Source organism: Hyperolius riggenbachi, chromosome 9 (genome assembly GCF_040937935.1).
Source record: "Hyperolius riggenbachi isolate aHypRig1 chromosome 9, aHypRig1.pri, whole genome shotgun sequence".
NCBI lineage: Eukaryota > Metazoa > Chordata > Amphibia > Anura > Hyperoliidae > Hyperolius > Hyperolius riggenbachi.
The window spans coordinates 41,224,627-41,248,195 of record NC_090654.1 but is presented as its reverse complement, the minus strand read 5'-3'; the positions used below and the strand labels follow the sequence as shown (position 1 = coordinate 41,248,195).

The 23,569-nt window shown below is 48.4% G+C and overlaps 1 protein-coding gene across 2 annotated transcripts in view; it reads right to left on the bottom strand.

The window, feature by feature from the left end:
• ASH1L (ASH1 like histone lysine methyltransferase) overlaps window positions 1-4,161 on the bottom strand; it is a 131,721-nt gene extending 127,560 nt beyond the window's left edge. The window contains exon 1 of one of the 2 annotated variants that reach the window (XM_068252588.1): window positions 4,082-4,161. The gene's annotated coding sequence lies outside the window, so the exon portion shown is untranslated. The remainder of the gene's footprint in view (window positions 1-4,081) is intronic. The other variant, XM_068252587.1, reaches the window with a different exon arrangement.
• Window positions 4,162-23,569: the final 19,408 nt, after the last annotated feature.

Sequence of the window (23,569 nt, the reverse complement as noted above, 5' to 3'; positions counted from 1 at the left end):
TCCAACTGCCAAAAAAACATGCAGCAGCTACATCACCTACCAGCAGTAAAAATGTCACCATGTAATAAATGTCAGAAAGTAAATCAGAGATTTAAAAGATTTTACAATGGGCAAACACTGACTAAATCATTTATACACAATTATTGTAAAAAGGAAGCACTTTTTTTATTACATTATTTTCACTGGAGTTCCTCTTTAAAAAGAGAATTGCTTCTGCCAGGTCCACCTTCGCAAAAGCTCTCAAATCGGATTTATTCTACGTGCTTTAAAGAGACACTGAAGCCAGTTTAAAAACGGCTTTTTACCTTTTATTAATGTGAGGCATGTTGGCCCGTTAAAATGCAGCTATCCCGCGGCAGAACGAGGGGTCTTTACCACCCAAATCCCCTGGGGCACACTGCGGGGAGCGCTTCCGTGAGAGGCAGAGCTTTCAGCTGTAGCTCTGCCTCTACACGTGTCTATCAGCGCTGATCGCCGCCTCTCCCCGCCCCTCTCAGTCTTCCTTCACTGAGAGGGGCGGGGAGAGGAGGAGATACCCACTGACTGACGTGCATGGAGGCAGAGCTGCAGCTCATAGCTCTGCCTCCTCCAGCAGCAAAATCCACGACCAAGAAAGTTGTGGATTTTGCACAGGGGATTTGGGGGGTAAAGACCCCTCGTTCTGCTGCGGGATAGCAGCGTTTTAGCGGGGGCATACATGCCTCACATAAATAAAAGGGAAAAAGCAGTTTTTAAACTGGCTTCAGTGTTATAGTCTTTCAAAACTAACTTGGGTGGGTGGCATTACCGTTAAGGTGGCCACACACAATACAATAAAATGAACCAATTTTATAGCAATTCGATAAAAAAGATTGGATTTCCCCAAAAATCAAAAGCTTCTTTTTATTCGAGCAAGAAATCCGATCAAATTTCCCGTTTTTATTCGATAAAAGTTGATCAAGAATGGTAGATTTTACTGATCAATTTTTATGAAAGCTGAATGGTGTGTGGTAGATTGTCAATTTATTACTATATACACCCAAGCAGTTTTCTCAGAGTTTCCGATCATTTTTTTCATTATTGGGTGAAAATTGAACATATGTGTGTGGTACATTGGTCAGATTTTTTAAATGTTACAATCAGTCAGAAAAATGAATTGCTATTCTTCTATTGAACAGATATTAAAAAAAAAAATTGTATGGTGTGTGGCCACCTTAAGATATAGCTGCAAAACTAATTATAACAATAAACGTCTGCACAGAGGGTCCATATAGGATAAACTAGTACTTTATACCCATGGTTAACCTCGTGCCGACCGCATCATGCCGATGGGCGTGGCCGCAGCCCCAGGACCGCCTGACGACGATTGGCGTAAAGTCCTGAGGCTCTGTTTTGCAGGAGATCGCGTGCAGGCTGCGCGCACATCTCCTGCTTGGGGGGTGGAGCTCCGCCCCGCCTTCAGTCTCCGAGCGGCTATTGCCGCTCGGGAGACTGTAAGACGGCGTGATCGCCGTCTATTTACATGGTGCAGCGCTGCGATCGGCAGCAGCGCTGCACTGGGGACAGCCGTGTGACACGGCTGTCCCCCTGGGGGACAAGAGAGCGATCGGCTCTCATAGGCAGAAGCCTATGACATCCGATCGCCATAATTGGCTGGCTGTGGGGAGGGAGGGAGGGTAGATATTTAAAGAAACAGGTTTTTTTTTTTAATAAAAATAGTAACAACAATATTTATAAAAAAATAAATAAACATGGGGGGAGCGATCAGAACCCACCAACAGAGAGCTCTGTTGGTGGGGAGAAAAGGGGGGGGGGATCACTTGTGTGCTGAGTTGTGCGGCCCTGCAGCTTAGCCTTGAAGGACTTCCGAGGCCAAAAAGAAGAAAATGACACTATACCTTTTTAATATCAGAATCCATGGAGGACGTCCAGCGCGTCCTCCGCACCGTACCGCCGTCATTGCAGCCCTTTTCGTTCCCCCAGGGCCTGGCCCGACCCCACCGAACGGGGCGCATGGATTCCACCTGTAAGATGGCCGCCGCCTTTAGCCGCGGCTGCGCAGTACGCTTTGCCGCGAATGCGACTGCGCAGCCTTTAGCCCGCCTCCCGCCGCGTACTGGGTACGGGAGGCGGGCTAAAGGCTGTGCAGTCGCACTCGCGGCAAAGCGTACTGCGCAGCCGCGGCTCAAAGCGGCGGCCATCTTACAGGTGGAATCCATGCGCCCCGTTCGGTGGGGTCGGGCCAGGCCCTGGGGGAATGAAAAGGGCTGCAATGACGGCGGTACGGTGCGGAGGACGCGCTGGACGTCCTCCGTGGATTCTGATATTAAAAAGGTATAGTGTCATTTTCTTCTTTTTGGCCTCGGAAGTCCTTTAAAGCTGCAGTGGCCTATTTTACTAAAAATTGCCTGGTCACTAGGGGGGTTTAGCACTGCAGTCCTCAAGAGGTTAAACTGGAGACACTAACCTAAAACTCAAATAATATATCAAATGTATTGATTTTATGAACAGTAAAAGTGAGTTTGAATATCATGTGGAAGTGGTTCTGGAGCTGACAATAGTTGCATGTGTTAACACTTAAATGCAATTAAACATTTCACAGTTCAAATAAAATGTCTACTCTTTTGCAATGTACTAAAATACATATTAAAATGATGTACGGTTGTTAGTTTACATAACAGCTCAGATAGACGTCGCAACAGTGACACAAATATGCCCCGGGCTTTATTCTTACAGCAGAGATGTTATTTACTGTCCATTAAAGATTCCTGTTTACACATCAGCTATGTACAGTATGCCTGATTTTGAACATTCAGTGACTGCCATACCATACGAACACTAGCAACTGTTTTTTTTGATTGGGTTACATTTTACTTTTTGTGGACTAAGCGCTGCGATCCTTATTATGACTATTATGTAAGAAATATAACATTTTATTATTTCAGTTTCACTTTATTAGCAGTCAAGAGTTGAAACATTTCTAAGGACTCTGACTCCAAGTATGCAATAATTGCTTCTGACTCCACAGCTGTAACAGCTAAGAAGAAGAAGAGTGTGCAAGAAGAAGTAGCAGAGCAGCCAGAAGATTGGAAGCAGAAAGATAAAGAAGTAGAGCAAGAACAATGCAAATGGAGGTGGATGGTGGGCTAGAGGTCAAGAGACAACATACAGGAGTGAGTAATTAGGGGGAGGAGCAGAGAAGACATGGGTGGTGGGAGTATCCAGGAGGTGGGCTGAATATGCAGTGATGGTGCAAGCACTGCAGGGGAGGGGCACAGCAAGCAGGGGTGGTGTGAGCTCTGCAGGGGAGGGGCAGAGCAAGCAGGAGTGGTGTGAGCTCTGCAGGGGAGGGGCAGAGCAAGCAGCTGTGGTGTGAGCTCTGCAAGGGAGAGGCAGAACAAGCAGGGGTGGTGTGAGCTCTGCAGAGGAGGGGCACCACAGGCAGTGGTGGTGTTTAGATTGTGGGGGAGGAGCATAACAGGCAGGGATGCTAAGAGAATTGTGCAGGAGGGGAACAAGAGGCAGGGGTAGTTTGATGATGTAGGGGAAGGAGAAGAACAAATAGGAATAGTGGTGGGAGCATTGTGGGGGAGAGGCAGAGCAGTCAGGGGTGGTTTAGGTATTGTGGGGTCAGGGACAAAGCAGGTAAGGGTGGTTTGAGTATTATGGGGGAGGAGAAGAGCAGGCAGGAGTGATGGAAGTATTGTGGGGGAGGGGCAGGGGAGGTTTGGGTATTGGGGGAAGAGCAGGTAAGGGTGGTTTGGGTATTGGGGGTGGGGGCAGAGCAGGTAGGGGTGTGTGGGAGCACTGTGGGGGAGGGGCAGAGCAGGTAGTGGTGTGTGGGAGCATTGTGGGGGAGGGGCAGAGCAGGTAGTAGTGTGTGGGAGCATTGTGGGTGGGTGAAGGACAGAGCAGGCAGGTTGATAAATACTATCCTTTCACTTCACCATATCCTGCAGAAGATAAGCTCCGCCCACTGCGGGGCTCTAAGCCCAGATGCGCGGCACTCGTCACAGGCCGGAGCAGCTCCGCCCACCAGCGTCTTCTAATACGCAATGCGCTCTTTAGACCATGGCCCCACCCCCCGCCGCGGGTCACTTACCGCTCTCCGCTTCTCTGCTCACATTCCGCGTCACCAGCACCGAGCGGAGCCTCTTCCCGCCAGTGACGTCACCGAGCCCCGCCCCCGCCGGAAGTGTTTCTCTGGCCATCTTTCTCTCGGGAAAGCCGTACAGAACCTCTCTTGCTTTTCTTCCGCCCATTACCGCCAGCCCCCCCCCCCCCCCCCTTTGTGCTATACGAGAATGTTTTGGCCCTCCCCCTCTGTCTGCCACATTAGCCCCTGGGGTAGGCTTTGGGGGGATTCCTTACATTCAGTGGCGGTCCTGGTGCAAAGTTTACATTGGGGCCCCCCAAACACTCTATACATAGCAATTAATAATATGGCCACCAAAACCTGCCAAGGACAATCACAGTGTCAGAGGTGCAAGAAGTGGATGGGGAACAGTTTATTAATAATAAATAATATTCAAAGCATCTATAGAAGTGATTATTACAAACACAAGACCAATAGATTAAGGGCCGGTTCACATCACAAATGCGGATGGCCATGCGTGCGGACCACAACGCGTACGAACGCACGCCATCCGCGTTTGTGTGCGTTGCGTGGCTGATCCCATCACTGAAAAAGTGAATGGGACAGCCGCGCGTTTTTGTAAAATCTGCGTGCAGCATGCGTTCCCGGACCGCACAGGTCCGGAACGCATGCAGTGTGAACATCAGACAGTGCACTCTATGCACTGTCTGATGTCCTGCGTGTCGGCCTCCTGCACGCGTTTCCAAAACGCGGCTGGAAACGCGTGCAGCCTGAACGGGCCCTAAGGGAGGACCCCTGGTGGGCCCCTCCGGCCCAAGGGCCCCAGTGCGGTCGCAACTTCTGCACCCCTCACCTCCCAACATTTTAACTACAGAAAACGGGACACTTAGGCCACACCCCTAACCACACACCCTAGTCACGCCCATCATGTTTTTTTAAGAAATATTTTTATTTTAATTAATATTATTAATACTACTTTTACTCCCGAAAGCGGGGGGGGGGGGGTGTAGCGTGGGGGTGCCCGTAGGTGGGGAGGAGGCGGGAAAAAAAAACTGATTGAGGCACCAGCCCGGGGATGCGTATGCGGGATGGATGGCCGGCGCCATTTCTCCCTCCCTCCCTCCCTCCCTCCCTCCTAATGTGCCCCCCAGTGTCGTCGTCCCCCTCCCCCCCCGCCTGCAGAGTTAAATGCGCAGCGGAGCGGGCTGTCATTTAATCTTACCATTGCTGTGCGTTTCAGCTGGTCTTCTCGGCTTCCTGTGACGTCACTGGAAGCCGAGAAGACCAGCTGAAACGCACGGCAATGGTAGGATTAAATGACAGCCCGCTCAGCTGCGCATTTAACTCTGCAGGCGGGGGGGGAGGGGGACGACGACACTGGGGGGCACATTAGGAGGGAGGGAGGGAGAAATGGCGGCGGCCATCCATCCCGCATACGCATCCCCGGGCTGGTGCCTCGATCAGTTTTTTTCCCCCTCTCTGCCCAGCAGCCGGGACAGAAGGAGGGCCCCCCCAAAACGGGACAGTCCCGACAAAAAACGGGACTGTTGGGGACTAGAGTTGGGCCGAACCTCCGATTTTAGGTTCGCGAACCCTGTTCGCGAACTTCCGCAAAAGGTTCGGTTCGCGAAAAAGTTCGCGAACCGCAATAGACTTCAATGGGGAGGCGAACTTTCAAAGTTTTAAAACATTCTATCAGCTGGAAAAATGATAGAAAACATGTTTCAAAAGCTCTAATACCTGGAGCCACACCTAATTGAGTGAAATACACATCATTGCTGGAGGACCCTCCCTCCTCCAAGCAAGGTCCTTTATACCATTTGCCTACCTACACTAATTAGTTATGGGACAGCTGCTACACACTCTGCTAGGGAGATTTTATCATCCCTCCTCCCTTCTCCCTTCTACCTATTCCCTCCTCCCTCCTACCAGAGGGAGGAGGGTCTCTTCTGCCAGGGAATTATACTATTTTAAAAACCAGTATACATCATACCATAGCTGGGAATACATACATGAGTATACATCATACCATAGCTGGGGATACATACATGAGTATACATCATACCATAGCTGGGAATCGAACCCAGATCTCACTGTGTGGTGGGCACGTCACCCTAAGCACTGTACCACTACAGAAGTAAGTGAAGCTTGCCTAAAATTTAACATTTATGCTCAATGCAATAGAACCATTAGGTTGCTTAAAGGAGAACTGTAGTGAGAGGTATATGGAGGCTGCCATATTGATTTCCTTTTAAGCTATACCAGTTGCCTGGCAGCCCTGCTGATCTATTTGGCTGCAGTAGTGTGAATCACACCAGAAACAAGCATGCAGCTAATCTTGTCAGATCTTACAAAAATGTCAAACACCAGATCATACCATAGCTGGGAATCGAACCCAGATCTCACTGTGTGGTGGGCACGTCACCCTAAGCACTGTACCACTACAGAAGTAAGTGAAGCTTGCCTAAAATTTAACATTTTTGCTCAATGCAATAGAACCATTAGGTTGCTTAAAGGAGAACTGTAGTGAAAGGTATATGGAGGCTACCATATTGATTTCCTTTTAACCACTTGAGGACCCACCCTTTACCCCCCCCTTAAGGACCAGCGCTGTCTTAGCTGATCTGTGCTGGGTGGGCTCTGCAGCCCCCAGCACAGATCAGCGTGCAGGCAGAGCGACCAGATCGCCCCCCTTTTTTCCCCACTAGGGGGATGATGTGCTGGGGGGGTCTGATCGCTCCTGCCTGCCGGGTGTTGCGGGGGGGGGCACCTCAAAGCCCCCCTCCGCGGCGAAATCCTCCCCCTCCCTCTCCTACCTGGCCCCCCCTGGAGATCCGGGCTGCACAGGACGCTATCCGTCCTGTGCAGCCAGTGACAGGCTGTCTCCTGTCACATGGCGGCGATCCCCGGCCGCTGATTGGCCGGGGATCGCCGATCTGCCTTACGTCGCTGCTGCGCAGCAGCGCCGTACAATGTAAACAAAGCGGATTATTTCCGCTTGTGTTTACATTTAGCCTGCGAGCCGCCATCGGCGGCCCGCAGGCTATTCACGGAGCCCCCCGCCGTGAATTGACAGGAAGCAGCCGCTCGCACGAGCGGCTGCTTCCTGATTAATCAGCCTGCAGCTGGCGACGCAATACTGCGTCGCTGGTCCTGCAGCTGCCACTTTGCCGACGCACGGTATAAGCGTGCGGTCGGCAAGTGGTTAAGCAATACCAGTTACCTGGCTATCCTGCAGATCCTCTGCCTCCAATACTTTTAGCCCTAGACCCTGAACAAGCATGCAGCAGATCTGGTGTTTGACATTTTTGTAAGATCTGACAAGATTAGCTGCATGCTTGTTTCTGGTGTGATTCACACTACAGTGGCTGGATAGTGTACTGGTTAAGGGCTCTGCCTTTGACATGGGAGACCAGGGTTTGAATCCTGGCTAGGTCAAGTACCTATTCAGTAAGGAGTTCAAGGCAAGACTCCCTAACACTGCAGGGTGGCCTCTTGAGCGCGTCCCTGTGGCTGCAGCTCTTGAGCGCTTTGAGTCTGACAGGAGAAAAGCGCTATACAAATGTTTGGATTATTATTACTGCAGCCAAATAGATCAGCAGGGCTGCCAGGCAACTGGTATAGCTTAAAAGGAAATCAATATGGCAGCCTCCATATACCTCTCACTACAGTTCTCCTTTAAGCAACCTAATGGTTCTATTGCATTGAGCATAAATGTTAAATTTTAGGCAAGCTTCACTTACTTCTGTAGTGGTACAGTGCTTAGGGTGACGTGCCCACCACACAGTGAGATCTGGGTTCGATTCCCAGCTATGGTATGATCTGGTGTTTGACATTTTTGTAAGATCTGACAAGATTAGCTGCATGCTTGTTTCTGGTGTGATTCACACTACTGCAGCCAAATAGATCAGCAGGGCTGCCAGGCAACTGGTATAGCTTAAAAGGAAATCAATATGGCAGCCTCCATATACCTCTCACTACAGTTCTCCTTTAAGCAACCTAATGGTTCTATTGCGTTGAGCATAAATGGTAAATTTTAGGCAAGCTTCACTTACTACTGTAGTGGTACAGTGCTTAGGGTGACGTGCCCACCACACAGTGAGATCTGGGTTCGATTCCCGGCTATGGTATGATGTATACTGGTTTTTAAAATAGTATAATTCCCTGGCAGAAGAGACCCTCCTCCCTCCGGTAGGAGGGAGGAGGAGGCCAATTAAAATCTCCCTAGCAGAGTGTGTAGCAGCTGTCCCATAACTAATTAGTGTAGGCAGACAACTGAGTCAAATGGTATAAAAGGACCTATCTTGAAGGGAGGGTGGGCGGATTCTCAAGCAGTGTGTTTCACAATAACATGTCTGCTGACAGTAAAATGGAGGCAAAAAATTTTGCTCAATACAGCTTTATGGGGCGAATCGAACTTCCGCAAAAGTTCGCCTGATGCAGGCGAACGCGAACCCCCAAAGTTCGCCTGGAACCGTTCGCCGGCGAACCGTTCGGCCCATCTCTATTGGGGACTATGCCCCTATTACTACGCTATTGCTTACAATGCAGTAGTGAGCAGTAGTAGATGCAGTAGTGAGCAATGTTGCTATTTTTGCAGATGATACAAAATTGTGCAGAATCATCAGCTTTCAAGAAGATAGGGTCATATTGCAACAGGATCTGGATAGGAAGGCTATATGGGCACATAAATGGCAGATAAAATTCAATGTTGACAAATGTAAGGTCATGCATTTTGGACGTACTAATGGTCTAGCACCATACAAAATAAATGGGATACAGTTGGGGACATCAAACTTGGAGAAGGACTTAGGAGTACTCATCGACAACAAGTTAAATAATCGTACTCAATGCCAAGCCGCTGCAGCTAAAGCTAACAAAATTTTGGGATGCATTAAAAGGGAAATAAAGACTCGAGATGCTAGCATAATATTGCCCCTGTTTAACTCTCTAGTAAGGCCACATCTGGAATATGGAATTCAGTTCTGGGCACCACATTACAGATATTGCAGTTTTAGAGCAGGTGCAGAGACGAGCAACAAAATTGATACGTGGGATGGAAGGTCTCGCTTACCAAGAAAGGTTAGATAAACTGGGTTTATTTAGTCTAGAGAAAAGACGCCTTAGAGGAGATCTAATTAACATGTATAAATACATCAGAGGGCAATATAATAGCTTGGCGGATGAGCTTTTTGTCCCTAGGCCTTCTCAAAGGACTAGAGGACATGATCTGCGCATGGAGGAAAAACGTTTTAGCCATTTAGGAAAGGGTTCTTTACAGTAAGAGTGATTAAGATGTGGAATGCATTGCCACAGGAAGTCGTTATGGCAAACTCTATACCTGCATTTAAAGGGGGCTTGGATGCTTTCCTTGCGTTGAAAGACATCCATGGCTACAATTACTAGGTAATGCCTAATGATGTTGATCCAGGGATTTTTTATCTGATTGCCATCTGGAGTCGGGAAGGAATTTTTCCCTTTTGGGGCTAATTGGACCATGCCTTGTAAGGGTTTTTCGCCTTCTTCTGGATCAACAGGGATATGTGAGGGAGCAGGCTGGAGTTGTACTGTGTACTGGTTGAACTCAATGGACGTATGTCTTTTTTCAACCAAAATAACTATGTAACCAAAGTGTATTTTTATATTTAGAACGGCAGGTTTCTTCACTTGTGTAAAAAAACGTTCAGTTTTCTCATGGCCCCCAATTCAGGGCTTCCGTTTCCATTCCGCTGGGCTCAGCGGTCCGGGAAAATTGGTGCAGCAGGAAATGTGCGGTCCGTTCAGCGGATTGTGCGGAACAGATCTGTTTGGACAGACAGATGTGAACGGATCCATAGGTTAACATTGGATCTGTTCCCATCTGTTACGATCTATTCCATTCCGATACGGAAACGGACTGTTTTTTAACTAATGTGAACCGGGCCTGAGGATTAAAAAAGGGCAACCAAAGTTTCTTCCTTCTCTAGGGCCCCACTTAATATTCATCCTGTGCACGGAAGATATCGGTCGGTGGTGGGTTACCTTGGTTGGATTGGAGGGATAGAAATGAAGGCTGACAAACACATATTTTGTGTGAGAAAGCGCGGAGGAGCCGCCGCCATGAGCCAGCGGCGGGCGGCTCCTTCCGCACACGGCAGCTACTCGCACGGAGAGGCAGCCGCCTCCTCACATCATGAGGCGGCTACCTCCGTGCATCAGCCGGCAGAGAGCGGCGAAACCACCGCGCTGGATGCGGCGGTTTGCCGGCAGGTCCCCGCTGCGGAGACACCGCAGAGCGGGGCTGTGCTGGCTGGGACTCATAGTCCCTCAAGATTCAGAGTGACGCGCGCGCGCACTCAGACAAAACTTATGACACCAGGGGAGAGTCAGCTGACCAGGCAGGTCAGCTGACCATAGCTCCACTTCCCATTGGTCCAGCAATCAGGGAGGTGCTGGGGGACACCTAATGTATATATACTGCTGGCTGTTCATTCATCTGGTGTCTGGCGTTGCGATCACATATGTGGGAGCACCCAGATCCGTAGTCAGATCCTTAAGTGTGCCGGGACCAGCTGGAGCTGTAATCCTACACTTAGATAGATTTTGATAGCTAAAGTACTAGTTTGATTGTGATTATTTGTTATGACTTCTGCCTGCCTCGACTATCCGCCTGAACTCTGATCTTGTACCTCGATATTTCTGATACCCTGTTGCCGAACCTCGGCTCGTTCCTAGACTCTGTTTCTGCCTCCCGATTTTGTACCCCGATATATCTGATACTCCGTTGCCGAATCCTGCCTGTACTTTGACTCTGCCTTTGCCTACCGTATTTGTACTTTATCTGTCCGTGTGTTACGATCTGGCTTGTCCGACCTCGAGAACCGACCTCACGATTGGAGGCGGTTCCCAGTCCTCATAGTGATACTTCCTTCTGAGGGTCACTCGTGGACTTTCCTTCCTACTGTCAGTCTGACTCCTCCCGTCTTGGAGAGCTCAGGTCTGCGGAAGGAATCCGTGCAGTTCTCCTTGCTGCACCAAGGCCTCGGCCTCTTAGTGTTACTGTTACACCAAACACTACACTCTACTCAGGTGAACAGAGGTTAGCCAGTATATTGGATTATCGGTGATACTGCAGATCACATATAATCTGGTATACGTCTGTATTCCCCGTGACGCTGCAGGTCACCGGTAATCAGACCTCTCTGTACTTCACCGATCGTTACAGAACGCCAGACCAAAATACTGATGGAACGCACTGATCCTCTGACTGTGCTTGCCACTTCGGTGGATAGCATTCATCAATCACTAAGCCAGCACAAAGCCTTAATTGATGCCTTATCAGGCTCTGTGAGAACCCTCCAGACATCAGTTGATTCAGTGCGATCCCCTCATAGTGATGACATACGTATGCCTGTCCCAGATAAATTTTCCGGCCACAAGTCTGACTTCCGGAATTTCAGGAGTAGAGTGTTGTCATATTTTGAGTTAAGGCCCCGATCCTCGGGGACTGAGACCCGACGGGTCATTTTCATTAAAACTTTGTTGACTGGAGACTCCCAGTCATGGGCATATAACCTGCCGGCTACCGATACTGCCTTGACCTCAGTGGAGGAATTCTTTAAGGCCATGGCCATAATCTACGACGACCCTGACCTTGCTGCATCCTCAGAGCGGAAGCTCAAACTCTTACGACAAGGCAGAGGGTCGGTCGAGGATTATGCGGCAGAGTTCCGTAGGTGGTCGGTCACCTCGAGATTTGATAATTTTGCCCTCATGGACTACTTCCTGTCTGGGTTGTCGGAAGAGGTTTCCGACCTAATGTTAACGGTACCCGAACCCAAGACAGTTGATGAGGCCATATCATCGGCCATTCGAGTGGATCGCAGGTTGCGCCATCAGAGGCAGGCTAGGGGCAGTCACCGTGTAAGGGTGACATCGTACGCGGCACCGTCTGCTACACCCCTAGTAACACCTTCTCCGCCTGTCTCACCCTCCCCGGCCTTACCACCGCCCGAGCCAATGCAGATTGGTCGGTCGAGACTGACTCAGGTGGAGCGAAGGCGGAGAATGACAGAACAGCTGTGCCTGTACTGTGCAGCAGCAGGGCATAGAGTGCGAAACTGTCCTAACAGGTCGGGAAACGAGTTTGCCTAGGAGTAGTGGGGGGTGACACCCTAGGCACACAAACTGCACCCTTTAAGGAAAAGAAATTACTGCTCCCTTGTACGGTTACATGGGAGAATAAGTCTATGGCCACTGAGGCATTTATTGATTCAGGCTCAGCGGCCAATTTTATGAATTTTGAGTTCGCGCAGGAGTTGGGTATCCCCCTCACTCCTGTGAGACCCCCCATTCAGGTCACGGCAGTAGACGATTCCCCTCTACAACGGAATCATGCACTGTCTCAGACTCCGGAGGTGAAGATCACCATAGGGGTACTGTAAGGCTTGGTGGTGTATTCTCCACAGTCAGCATGCAACGCATGAGCTGGCGTGGAGGAGGTACACACACTAGCACCAGGAAACAGGCTATCCCTAGTATAGTGGAGGGGAGGACTGACTGCAATAGGAGATTGTGGCGCACAGAGCCGGTGCAGATCTGACAGCCACAAACAATGCTTTCGTTATAACGTCTCAGCGCAAAGTAGCGCTGAGCGCATAAACCAGAACTGAGGAGATCAGGACAGGTAGTCAGAATGAACGCTTGCTAGCTAGCGGCTACTTAGCGACAGCAAGCGTCCAAAACCAGACAGACTGGAATGAGGCAGCCAATGCGATGCGGCGATGGCGTGCCTCACAAAGACAGGACAGGATAGTCAGAAAATAGCAGGATTGAGATAGATGAACATAACACAGATAAATATACAATAAGTATGTTTTCCTAGCGTATTACAATTACAGCTATCAATGAAACTATTTGTAACGTCTGACTAACATATGTATATATCGGCAATGAACCGATATATGACATAAGCAGGAACGCTGACTAACACTGGAGCAAAACAGGGAACAGGGCTCAGAAGGATTCGCTATCTCTTCGCAGAGATGAACGCAATCCACAAACGGTAACAGGACAGGATTCAGAAGGATTCGTTATCTCTTCGCAGAGATGAACGCAATCCACAAACAGTGACAGAACAGGATTCAGAAGGATTCGTTATCTCTTCGCAGAGATGAACGCAATCCACAAACGGTACCAGGAACAGGATAACTAGCTCAGCACGGGTGCTCACGGTACGCGCAAACTACCAAAACGTGCTGGAAGGCTGACTAACTGCACACAGGATATAAACAGTTCGTGTACGTATACATCAGCGACACTGATGTATTAACGTAACACAAATACAAGGAAAATAATAAACGTGCTGGTATGCATATATATTGGCAATGAACCAATATATGATGCAAAGACCAGCAAAGTATCTTTATAACAAGAAACACGATCGGGGGCTAAAGCGACAGCAAGGCAGGCTTAAGCTGAAGCTATGAAAACCCAAGGAAACCCTGCAGGAAGCAGATCTTTATACTGAGGTCATCCAATGGGAGCAGACATGCAGATTCCCACACAGGTGAATGATAATCAGTCACAAGCTGACAGCAGGGAAAGACAGACAAAGCTATGCAACTTGCATGGAAATAGATCAGAACTGCCTGAGCTGCAGCACTACTTCCAGCAATAGCTGCTGCAGCAGCGATCATTACAGGTACTACATGGGGAACAATTATCATTTTTTGTTTTACACATGTCCACCTCCACTATTATCCTAGGCATGCCTTGGTTGCAGGTTCATTCCCCACAAATAGACTGGGCCACAGGACAGTTGACAGCATGGTCTCCTCATTGTTTCCAGCAGTGTTTGGGAAAACTGACATTGGGCCTAACTAAGGTACAGGTGGAGGGTGTACCAGAACAATACGCAGATTATGCCGATGTGTTTTGTCCCAAGGCCGCGGATAAGTTACCCCCTCATCGTCCATTCGACTGTCCCATTGACCTTCGTTCCGGTTGTATGCCTCCTCGAGGCCATTTATATAACTTATCCGGCCCCGAGAAACTTGCCATGCAGGAATACATTCGTGAGAACTTGGCTAAGGGCTTCATTAGGCCGTCTCGGTCGCCCGCTGGGGCAGGCTTCTTTTTTGTTAAAAAGAAAGATGGGGGTTTACGGCCTTGCATCGATTACCGAGGCCTCAATAAAATCACTGTGAAAAATCGCTACCCGTTACCACTTATAGACGATTTGTTCACACAGGTCACAGAGGCCAGCATATTTTCAAAACTGGACTTACGGGGGGCATACAACCTGGTGCGTATAAGGAAGGGCGATGAATGGAAGACGGCCTTCAATACCCCGGATGGGCACTACGAGTATAGAGTGATGCCCTTCGGGTTGTGTAATGCCCCGGCCGTCTTCCAAGAACTCATCAATGAGGTTTTTCGGGAGGTGTTGGGAAAATTCGTTTTAGTCTATCTAGACGACATTCTCATTTTTTCTAGCAACCTCCCAGAGCACAGAACCCATGTCAGGATGGTATTAGACAAACTGAGGCAGAATCTCTTATACGCCAAACTCGAAAAATTTATTTTTGAGGTCACATCGGTTGCCTTTCTGGGGTATATAATCTCCACCTCAGGGTTGTCTATGGACCCTGCCAAAGTCTCCGCGGTCCTGGAGTGGCCGCAGCCGGTGGGGTTAAAATCATTGCAACGGTTCCTGGGGTTCGCGAACTATTATAGAAGGTTTATAAAGGGGTACTCCACAGTAGTCGCCCCGCTCACTAACCTTACTAAAAAGGGGGCAGACACCACTCATTGGTCTCCCGAGGCAGTACAAGCGTTTTCTAAGTTAAAAAGGTTGTTCTGTTCAGCACCCATTCTCAGACACGTGGACACTTCTGTTCCATTTATTGTTGAGGTAGACGCCTCAGAGATCGGGGTGGGGGCTGTGCTGTCCCAACGTTCTGGTCTACAGGGTAGACTTCACCCATGTGCCTATTTTTCCCGAAGGTTCTCTCCGGCAGAGAGAAACTATGACATAGGCAACAGGGAGCTCCTAGCCATCAAATTGGCCTTTGAAGAGTGGCGCCATTGGCTAGAGGGAGCTGAGCACTCTATCACAGTTTATACCGACCACAAAAACCTAGAATACATCGAGGGGGCTAAAAGGTTAAGCCCAAGGCAGGCTCGATGGTCTCTATTTTTCTCGAGATTTTCATTCTTGATCACGTATACGCCAGGGAGTAAGAATACCAAGGCAGACGCACTTTCTAGGTGTTTTGAGCCAGAGACAGCACAGCCCCCTGTTCCTGAGACCATTGTCCCACGTAGTATGGTGTTGGCCGCCACCAAGACTTGGGAGGACTGGAAAGAGACTTTAAGTCCTTTTCAGCAGGATATCCCAGAAGGGAAACCGGACGGGGTATTATTTGTTCCGTTACCATTCCGTCTCCAGATCTTGGAGATGTTTCACTCCCATAAGAACGCGGGGCATACGGGAGCGGCTAGGACGCAGGATCTCGTGGCCAGATGTGCATGGTGGCCTTCGCTAGCCGCTGACTGTAGAGAGTTTGTCAGGGAATGTGCGGTGTGCGCTAAAAGCAAGCCCTCCCGGCTGGCATCTGTAGGTACTTTGCAGCCTTTACCCACCCCGAGTGAACCATGGACCCATTTGTCCATGGATTTTGTGGGAGAGCTTCCTAGATCTGAAGGCATGTCAGTTATTTGGGTGGTGGTTGACCGTTTTAGTAAAATGGCCCACTTTGTGCCTTTGAAAGGACTCCCTTCGGCCCAGGAACTGGCCGATTTATTTATTATCCATGTCTTCAGGTTGCATGGCATTCCAGAAGACATTGTATCTGATCGGGGAGTTCAGTTTATTTCGAAATTTTGGAGGGCATTTTGTCACCAAATGGGCATGAAATTGTCGTTTTCCTCGGGGTACCATCCACAGACTAATGGCCAGACAGAGAGGGTCAATCAGTCGTTAGAACAATTTCTGAGATGCTACGTTGCTGAGGCACAGAGTGATTGGGTTAAGTATTTACCTTATGCAGAATTTGCCCACAATAACTTAAAGAGTTCGTCCTCAGGTTTCTGCCCATTTCAGATTGTGACAGGTAAACTGCCCAAATTCTCCCCATTACCAGTTGCGGCCACTCCGTTCCCAGCCTTGGAGACGTGGCTAAGGTCATTTAAGGATATGTGGTGGATCATCAAGAATAATCTTGTAAAAGCATTCCAGAGCCAGAAAAGTCAGGCTGACAAGAGACGTTCGTTGGAGTGGAAATTCCAACCAGGAGATTTGGTTTGGGTGTCAACCCGTCACCTGACCCTGAAACAACCCTCTGACAAACTTGGTCCCAGGTTCGTGGGTCCATTTCCGGTTACTAGGAAGATTAACAATGTCACATACTCCGTTGATCTTCCCACCAGCATGCGTGGAGTAAGGTCTTTCCACGTATCACTTCTCAAACCCGCAGCCCAGGGGGGTCCCACCCCTCCTCCTCCTGTCTTAGTCGATGCCCAACCCGAGTATGAAGTGGAAAAGATCATAGATTCACGTATGGTACAGAACTCGGTGCAGTATCTCGTACATTGGAAGGGGTACGGCATTGAGGAGAGACAATGGGTACCTGGGAATCGCATGCATGCGGACGAGTTAGTGAAAGAATTTCATACTGTACATCCAGGTAAACCTGGAAGGAGCTGTCCGGAGTCCACTCCTCGGGGGGGGGGGGGGGGGGGGGGGGGTACTGTGAGAAAGCGCGGAGGAGCCGCCGCCATGAGCCAGCGGCGGGCGGCTCCTTCCGCACACGGCAGCTACTCGCACGGAGAGGCAGCCGCCTCCTCACATCATGAGGCGGCTACCTCCGTGCATCAGCCGGCAGAGAGCGGCGAAACCACCGCGCTGGATGCGGCGGTTTGCCGGCAGGTCCCCGCTGCGGAGACACCGCAGAGCGGGGCTGTGCTGGCTGGGACTCATAGTCCCTCAAGATTCAGAGTGACGCGCGCGCGCACTCAGACAAAACTTATGACACCAGGGGAGAGTCAGCTGACCAGGCAGGTCAGCTGACCATAGCTCCACTTCCCATTGGTCCAGCAATCAGGGAGGTGCTGGGGGACACCTAATGTATATATACTGCTGGCTGTTCATTCATCTGGTGTCGGGCGTTGCGATCACATATGTGGGAGCACCCAGATCCGTAGTCAGATCCTTAAGTGTGCCGGGACCAGCTGGAGCTGTAATCCTACACTTAGATAGATTTTGATAGCTAAAGTACTAGTTTGATTGTGATTATTTGTTATGACTTCTGCCTGCCTCGACTATCCGCCTGAACTCTGAACTTGTACCTCGATATTTCTGATACCCTGTTGCCGAACCTCGGCTCGTTCCTAGACTCTGTTTCTGCCTCCCGATTTTGTACCCCGATATATCTGATACTCCGTTGCCGAATCCTGCCTGTACTTTGACTCTGCCTTTGCCTACCGTATTTGTACTTTATCTGTCCGTGTGTTACGATCTGGCTTGTCCGACCTCGAGAACCGACCTCACGATTGGAGGCGGTTCCCAGTCCTCATAGTGATACTTCCTTCTGAGGGTCACTCGTGGACTTTCCTTCCTACTGTCAGTCTGACTCCTCCCGTCTTGGAGAGCTCAGGTCTGCGGAAGGAATCCGTGCAGTTCTCCTTGCTGCACCAAGGCCTCGGCCTCTTAGTGTTACTGTTACACCAAACACTACACTCTACTCAGGTGAACAGAGGTTAGCCAGTATATTGGATTATCGGTGATACTGCAGATCACATATAATCTGGTATACGTCTGTATTCCCCGTGACGCTGCAGGTCACCGGTAATCAGACCTCTCTGTACTTCACCGATCGTTACATTTTGTTAGCTGATATACCTTGATGCTAAGTTCACAGTGGGACGTTAAAGTAAGGCGTTAAACCAGCATTTAACGCAGAATAACTCACTGCAATGAAAAATCAATACCCCTTTCACAGTGCACACGTTGTGTTGGTGTCTGACGCTGTACGTTAAGTAAAAGTACTGCATGCAGTGTGTTATACACGTTATTAGCTGCGTTAGACTGTTTGCACATGCTCAGTAATGACTTGGAAGCATACTTTTCATTGCCTGTATTCTTTACTGTATCTGCGGCAACAAAGCGTTGCGACTTTTTGTGCGCGTTGCGTTGTAAGTTTGCGGTGCGACTTTGACGTCGCATCAGAACGCAACGTCCCACTGTTAATCTAGCCTGAAGGGTGCTAACTGATGGTTTATACTTCCACTTAGCTGGCTATCTAATGAGATATCTTGACCACTGCTTTATGATACTTTCACTTATTTTGATTACTGTTCTTTAAAGGAGATCTGAGGTGAAAATAAACTAATGAGATAAACAATTGTATCTATCCTCCTTCTTCTAAAAATGACTTTTTAGTTATACCACAATTTTATTTTATATTTAAAGTGTATCAGAGCTGAAAAATTAAAAAGATTTTATACATACCTGGGGCTTCCTGCAGGCCCCATCCGCTCCGATCGCCGCCGTCCTCCGCTGCCCGCAGCTTCAGGAACTGGGTCCCCGCACTTCCGTCAGTCGGAGCCAGTCTAACGTAAGAGAAGTGCGCTGTTTGCAAATCTCTCCAGCAGCCTCTGGAGAGATACGTAGAGGGCGCATTTTTTCTGCGTAGCTGGGCGAGACTGACGTCAGTGACGGGACCCAGTTCCTGAAGCTGCAAGCAGCGGAGGACAGCGGCGGGGGAGCGATTGGAGCGGATGGGGCTGGAGGAACCCCTAGGTATGTATACAATCTTTTTAATTTGTCAGCTCTGAGTCCCTTTCAAGTCTTTCCTGCTCTTAGAAGTTATTTACTACCAGGAAAGTGTTTTATGGCTGCAATTTCTTATCAGTGGGGGCTACACTATAGTCTGACCCAGTCCTGACCCAGACAGAAACTGTCACTTGCATACTTGATTTTTAACTCTTTCAGGCAGAGAAAGAAAAAAAGGAACACAGCCTAGTTATTTGTGGGCTTGGCACTGTACATACACATGTTTATCTCATCATGTCACATGTCACCTCGGGTGTCCTTTAAAAAATAATTTGTTACAATGCTTTTTGATGTTTTATTATACCTTACACTGTATACTCTATTTGCAAGTATTATCTTCTTTGTGTAACATGTTTACATCCTGATAAAAATGTAGAAACTAAAAATCGAATCTCTCGTAATATGGCATTTATTTTTTCACAGCCCATAGTATTGTTCATTTTTTGTAGCAAATTTAAATTGATTTTTTTTGGGGTAAAAATCGATTGAAATTAGGATCTTTCAGGGAAAATCAAGGCTGCGCCACAGGATATGTTGGCGCTTTATAAATCAATAATAATAATAATTATGTGTGTGTGTAGCCTGCTTTAGGGCTCGTTTTCATATGCATGCTCCCATCTGCATTTGTGGAAACGCAATCGGAGGGACATTAGAGAATGCATAGACTACACTGTCTGCTCCATGCACTGCGATTCACCACTGAATTGCAACGCATGTTTGCCTGCATTTCAAAGCAATTGTGCCCTCCCAATCCCATTCATTATAATTGTGATCACAAGTGCCGTCCCCTAGGGAGTCACGTGCAATGCAGAGCCGCAGAGAGTTCTCCAGTGAACTGAAAATGACCTACACAAGCCTGTGGCAAGACAGAAACATTATACTAGTTCATAAATCCAAAATAATGACCATTCCAAACGCCGAGGCGTCAACTCATCAAGCATTACCGCATTCGGTAATGCTGGAAACAGATGATTTTACCGACCACTGAGGAAAATGTCAATTCATCAAGGCTGTTACCGCATGAAAAGCTGAAATTACCGAACAGTGAGGTAAATTACCGACTTGCGCGGTAAATATGTCAACAAATGTCAATAAATGTTAATTCATCAAGGTTACAGCGTGTGGTAAAACACAGTTTCATTACCGGCAGTTCTCCTCTGTCGGTATCAGTGCGGGACTCACAGAAACAGAGACAATTACCTATGACTGACAGGAGCAGAAGCCAATAGAAACAGCCCGTCTCCTGAAAATCCAAATGCTGCATTTTGATAGGACCCACAGGCTTCTCCAGCGGGTCTAGCTTTTTTACCCCCAGGCAGCGAGCAGAGAGATCACGAAACAAAATAGGCTTCCCCTGCCTCCCTTCGGCAGTTTAACCTCTTAGGTTCCTGTTTGAAGATGCAGAGGAGCTAGTGTACAAATCATCTAAGCAGGGCATGTGTAAAGTCTCCTGGAAGTTCATCTAAGCTATGGCAATTAAATAAAATTTTAAAGAGTAGCTGTTAGGCATAAAATCCAAAATTAATTCTCCATTAGTAGCTGTTATATAAGTATAAATTATGCTATCCATGCAATTCAAAAGTTTACAATCAATCTCGCTTTCAATTTCTCAATAGATTATCTCTCCCCAGCCTGATTGGGTGAAGCCTCTATCCCTCTCGTTTTCTCCTCCCACACCTCTGTTCTTTTCTCTGATTGGCTGCCTAGGCTCCTTCACTAATGGTGGTCACAGCCAGCTGCTAGGGCGCAGGGAGGTGGTCCAGCACCTGTCCTCTGTCACTGTCCTCGTCCCCCCTCCTGTAGTGTGCCATGTCTGCCCTCTCTCTCTGCACTCCAGCCGCATCCGCCTCCCCCGCGGCATCTCCTCTCCGCTCTATTAAAAAAGCATAGCGAGGAGGAATAAGGGCAGTGCTCGCAGACTCATTTACTAATGGTTCCAGGCACTTGAGTTCCTGTCTATACTCTCTGCACTAGCGCCGGCAGTAGTGCAGAGATTATAGACAAGAATTCCAGCGCTTGGAACCATTAGTAGGTGAGTCTGAGTGCACTGCCTTTATTCCTCCCCTCTGTGCTCTGTAATAGTACGGGGAGGAAAGGAGTTGCTGAGGGGTGAATGTTTCAGCCTGTGGGACCAAAGATGGCCCATGCCAGGAACAGAATTCCCGATTTGCATTATAAAATTCTCTGAAATCAAAACATGGACACTATTGACGCCCTAGTCTGCCTCACATTGAGCTGCTGGCATTGAAGAAACCAATAATCGTGACCTACCGTAGTAAGGTTCTAGAACGGAGTATTACAAATTAGCGAATTCTCGCTATTCATACCTGAATAGCAATGTTTGGACCTGCTGAAAATTGCCCATTTACCATTTTATTCAATGGGCTGACTTACCACCAAGAGCAATACTCACCTTTCAGTGCTGCACCCATTCATTCGGCAATAACTTTATCACTACTTATCAAACCAAAATGATCTATAACACCTCCGTTATCCAGTTAACTCAGTCAACCAGAAAAAAAATCCTGCCCTTGCAGCATTCAAAAGTCTACTTTTACACCTCAATATACTGTAATAAACCTCTGCTACATTATTAATTTTTATATTATACATATGATATAATATTTACTTTACAAAGTACATTAATGAGGGATTTACTGTATATATATTTTTTTTCAGGACAAATTCATCTTTTTGTGGGTGATATTTTTAATATGCTTATTTACTATGCATTTTAAAGGGGAAAATAATTGCAAATACTTTTAAGGACTCTATTCACAAAACTTCACTGCACTGCGCTTGCGTTGACTGGCTCGACTGGACGAAATGACAGGACCCGGTACCGGCGGACAGAGGCAGCGGAGAAAGGCGGCGTGGGAGCGATCCAGGCTTATGGAGCTGGAGGAAGCCCCAGGTATGTATAAATCTATTTCTTCTTCATCTCTGGTTCTCTTTAAGTGTGAACTAGCCCATAACATGAGTTTTTTTCTGTGCATAAAACGTGCACGAAAACAATCAAGTGTGTTCCCTGCCTCAAAGTAAGTTGTTCCTGATTAACTTAATTTCGATATTACTTTTCTTATCTTAAAAGGGGGGGGGGAGGGGGAAAAAAGAGTTGAACTTACCCGGGGCTTCTAATGGTCCCCCGCAGACATCCTGTGCCCGCGCAGCCACTCACCGATGCTCCGGCCCCGCCTCTGGTTTACTTCTGGAATTTCAGACTTTAAAGTCGGAAAACCACTGCGCCTGCACGGCCATGTCCTCATTCCCGCTGACGTCACCAAGAGTGTATTGCGCAGGCCAAGTACGGTCTGCGCAGTACGCTCCTGGTGACGTCAGCGGGAGCGAGGACATGGCTGTGCAGGCGCAGTGGTTTTCCGACTTTAAAGTCTGAAATTCCAGAAGTGAACCGGAGGCGGGGCCGGAGCATCGGTGAGTGGCTGCGCGGGCACAGGATGTCTGCGGGTGACCATTAGAAGCCCCGGGTAAGTTCAACTCTTTTCCCCCCGACCCCCCTACAGTACTCCTTTAATTATATTTTTTGTTCTGTGAGAGCTTAAAAATGTAACATAGAAAAGGTGAAAACAGGTGAAAAAGCTTTGTGAATCATGTCCAAGTCTTATGTTTTAACCTCCTGGGCGATAATCCCGAGCTGAGCTCGGGGTATATCGTGCAGGAGGAGTTCTCAGGCCCTGGTGGGCCGATTTGCATCATTTTTTTTTGTTACACGCAGCTAGCACTTTGCTAGCTGCATGTAACTTCCGATCGCCGCCACCGATCCGCCACTACCCGCCGTCCCGTGCAGCACCCCCCCCCCACCGACCCCTTGCGCAGCCTGGCCAATCAGTGCCAGGCAGCGCTGAGGGGTGGATCGGGACTCCCTCTGACGTCACGACGTCTATGACGTCGGTGACGTCATCCCGCCCCGTCGCCATGGCGACCGGGGAAGCCCAGCAGGAAATCCCGTTCTGAACGGGATTTCCTGCTTACTCTGATTGCCGAAGGCGATCGGAGTGGGTGGGGAGATGCCGCTGCGCAGCGGCTATCATGTAGCGAGCCCAGGGCTCGCTACATGATTTAAAAAATAAAAAAAAAGTTCTGACCCCCACCTGGGCGATGTAATTGTATCGCCCAGAGGGTTAACAATGCAAACTTTTGTTTTGCATAACATTTTAGTAAGAGGGCTTTTTGGTCCTTTGTAGCCCCCTTACACACTCCATTGAGTTCTGGTTCACCATGAGCTTGCTGGGTAGTATGTAACTCAAAGGGAAAATAAGAAAGAAAAATTAAATAAAAATAAAAAATACACTTTTTCATTGATTGTTCACATTTACTGAACGATTATTTCTTCAAATTCGATAATAAAATCCAACTTTCAGATTGATTTGATCCAATTTAGCAATCAACCAAAGAATCATTCGATATCGATTGCCTTCATAAACTGCAAATTTTCTATACTATTCAATCGTAAAAATTGTATCAAAAAATCGCATTTGGTAAAAAATGTGTACCGTTAATGGGCACCTTAACAGCTGGAATGTGATTGGCTAGTGGGGAGAGGAGCAGATTAACAGCTGGAATGTGATTGGCTGGTGGGGGAGAGGAGCATATTAACAGCTGGTATGTGATTGGCTGGTGGGGGAGAGGAGCGGATTAACAGCTGGGATGTGATTGGCTGG